Here is a 3,904-nt window from a genome sequence, read left to right on the forward strand (position 1 = left end):
TCACTCCAGCTGCTCTCATGTTAGAGACAGCTGCTCAGTCCAGAACCAACAGGCAGAAATAGGTAATCCACAACCAAGAACAAAAAGCGATGTACTGAAGCACTGCTGGAAAAACCTCTCATTCTGAAATGCATGGTCCTGGCTTGGCTTGGATCAACAGAGATCAACAGCATGATCCGATCCTTCAGCTGACCTGCTCTAAAACCGGTGGTCCTATATGAATTCAATTAATCCAGGTGAGTTCAGATGGAATACCAGCAGAACTCCGATACAGACACCAATCTTCCTTCGAGCAGCTCCTCCTCTGCGCTTCCTTCAGATGAGCAGTGGTCAGACTGAACGTAGAGGCTGGAGCCATCCTTGGCTCAGTTTTGTTCAGGTCATGTTCCATCAGGCTCCTCCGCGACCAACAGCAAAACCCACAGAGTTGGTTGGTCCTTCTATGAAAAGTATTGGGCTGCCCGCTTAGGCTGAAACCGGCTCGGTTTGGGTCAAGTTCTTATTAAAGTATGAAGCAGTAATTTGTTTAAAGGTTATTAATGGAAAGGCTGTTATGCTTCCATCTGCTGTGTCTTCTGAGTACTGCAGCTGTACTGTTAAGTTCTAAGAAAAAAAAAATAAAAAGAGCACATGCTGTTACGTCTGTTCTCATCAGGTTATGGGCCCAGAGCGTCGCAAAAAAGTTCTGTAAGTTAATTTTTGAGTCAGATAAACAGATTTGTGGGATTCACAATGGATGATAAGATGTTTATCGACAAGCTGAGCGGACCATAGAACTGGGCAATGTGGAAGTTTCAGATGGAGCATTTGCTGAAAGCAAAAGGACTATGGGGTATGCTAACGGAGACGGATATACTAACTCTGGATGCTAACGCACAAAGAGCATTTTCCATGTTAGTGCTGAATGTGAGTACACCCCAGCTGTATTTAATAACAAGCTGCCAAACTCCAAAAGAGGCTTGGGACATGCTAAAAGGCCATTTTGAGAGAGACACTTTAGCAAATAAACTGTTCCTGAAGAAAAAAATACTTCAGATGTGAAATGAAAGAAAAGGAAAGTTTAAATGACCATTTAAAATGAATGAAGGAACTGACTGATCAGCTAAGAGCAGTAGGTGCAGTAATTGAAGAAGAAGATCATATTGTAACACTCCTGGGTAGCTTACCACCAAACTATGCTACAATTGTCACTGCTCTGGAAACAAAGGTGGACAATTTGACATTGCAGTTGGTTCAACAAGCACTGATAAATGAAGAGCAAAAGAGACTCATTGTTAATGATGACTACAATGCTGCTACATCAGGCGGTGTATCAGCCATGTCAACACAAGTTCACAGCAAAAAGCAGGACCATTCAAAAGTAGTGGGAGCTGAAAGACAGAATTCATGGAGATGTTACAAGTGTGGAAAAGAAGGACACATAAAGCATAACTGTCCAAGCTGGAAAAAAACAAGTGAAAATCACAAAGCCAAAAATGTGATCTGTGAAAATGCAGAAGACCCCTCTGAGAGTGCTTTTGTTGCAAAAAATGCAAATCGTACTGAAGGACCAAGACAAATTGAGTGGTTGATTAATTCTGGAGCATCAAAACACATGACCTGTTATAAAGAAATTCTTCAAGACTACCAACAGTTCTCAAAACCACAGTCTGTAAAACTAGGTGATGGCAGAGTGGTTGAAGCTCAAGGATTTGGCATTGTTAAAATGAACATGACCTTCAAAGTCAGTGATGCTAAACCTGCCACCATGTATGATGTGTTATATGTTCCAAAGCTGTCTTGAAATCTTTTCTCAGTGGGAGCTGCTACAATAAAAGGAAATACAGTGCAGTTAAAAAAAATCTAGTTGCTATATATGTGGCAAGGATGGAACTCTTCAAGGAATGGGAACACAAAGATCTGATGGGATGTACCATTTAGATGTTAAAGGAGCTTCACCTGTCTATCATAGTGTATCAAGTGTATCAGTAACAGCTAATCTGTGGCATCAGCATCTGGGTCACACCACCAAGCTAAAGGAACAAGAAGGTCTGGTAAATGGAGTGAAATTCTCTGCTGACAAAGAACTTCCTTTCTGTGAATCCTGTGTGGAGGGCAAGCTGACGAGACAGCCATGTAAGAGAGTGGGAGAAATCTGTTCCAAACATAAGCTGCAACTGATCCATAGTGATGTCTGTGGACCCATGCAGACTGAATCAATAGGTGGTTCAAAATACTTTGCAACCTTCATTGATGACTTCTCTCGCTGCTGTAAGGTTTACTTTATGAAACAAAAAAGTGAAGTCTTGACCAAATTCAAGGAATTTGAGAAAATATTCTCCAATGAGTGTGGACACAATGTTGCAAGACTGAGATCAGATAATGGTGGAGAGTACATTTCAAGTGAGTTTCAAGAATATGTGAAGGCTCAAGGTATCCATCATGAGATGTCTGTGCCTCAAACACCTCAGCAAAATGGAGTCGCTGAAAGAAAAAAACAGGACATTAATTGAAGCAGCTAGGAGCATGTTGTTACATGCTAAGCTACCAAAGATGTACTGGGCTAAAGCAGTAGCAACAGAAGCCTACATACAAAACAGGTTGCCGACATCTCTCCTGAAGCAAGAGACACCCTACCAACGATGGTCTGGCAAAAAAAAACAAAAAAAAACGATATAAGTCATGTGAGAGTGTTTGGTTGTGTTGCATATGCACATGCTCCAGATGCTGAAAGACGAAAACTAGACAAGAAAGCTGTAAAGCTCAGGTTTGTGGGATATGCAAACAATGCAAAAGGTTATCGTCTGTTTGATGAATGAAAGAGAAGAATTCTGATTCGAAAAGATGTAATCTTTAAGGAAGCAGACTTTGACTGGAAACATGAGGTGGACGTTTCCTGTCCAGAGAAAGAAGTGATTACATTCACAGAAAAAAAGGAAATAATGGATGATGACGTCACTGTTGATGAAACTGTTAGAAGAGGAAGCAGAATCAGAAGGACTCCAAAGAGATATGGATATGACAAGTTTGCAGATGTGGTGACTGTTGATCATTGTACTAATGTGTGTTCTGTCACAGAACCAAGCACACTGAAAGAAGCATTAAAGAGTCCAAATGCAAAATAATGGCAAGAAGCGGCTGATTTGGAATAGAGTCACTGCTAGAAAATGAGACCTGGGATCTGGTGGAACTACCAAAAGACAAAGAGATCATAGGATCTATATGGGTGTTCAAAGTCAAGCATCAAAGTGATGGAGATGTGGAGCGATACAAGTGCAGACTTGTTGCCAAAGGTTACGCACAGTTACATGGTGCTGACTAAGAAGAAACTTTTTCACTTGTGGTACGTTTTAGCTCAATTCGTACATTATTGTCCTTTGCCATCCAGAATAACCTACATGTACATGAAATGGATGTTGTCACTGCATTTTTAAATGGACACCTGGAGGAAGAAATATACATGGAACAACCTAAGGGATATGTAAATCCAGGCCGGGAGCATCTTGTGTGCAAGCTGAAAAAAATCTATCGATGGACTAAAACAGTTTCCTCACTGTTGGAACAAAGAGTTCACAAAATTTATGAAGGATCTTGGAATTAAACAGAGCAACTCAGATCCTTGTGTGTTTGTGAGGTCATCACAAGAGCTGGAGATAATTGCAGTTTATGTAGATGATCTGATGTTGATTACAGAGTCAAGTGAAAGCATGGAAGAGTTAAAACTGACTCACCAGGAGCGCTACAAAATTAAGGACTTGGGTGAGCTTGTCACGGTCAGCGGCCCCCGCTGCCCCCCCCATCTGCCTAAGCCTCTGCTCTTTGTGTGGTTTCTGTTTCTGTGTCCTAAGCCTCTGTTCTTTGTGTGGTTTCTGTTTCTGTGTATCTGGTCCTGTTTTCCACTCACTCCTCAGTCTGCCTCTCCACT

This window comes from Nematolebias whitei, chromosome 4, assembly GCF_014905685.2.
Source record: "Nematolebias whitei isolate Nwh7 chromosome 4, NemWhi1, whole genome shotgun sequence".
Lineage (NCBI taxonomy): Eukaryota > Metazoa > Chordata > Actinopteri > Cyprinodontiformes > Rivulidae > Nematolebias > Nematolebias whitei.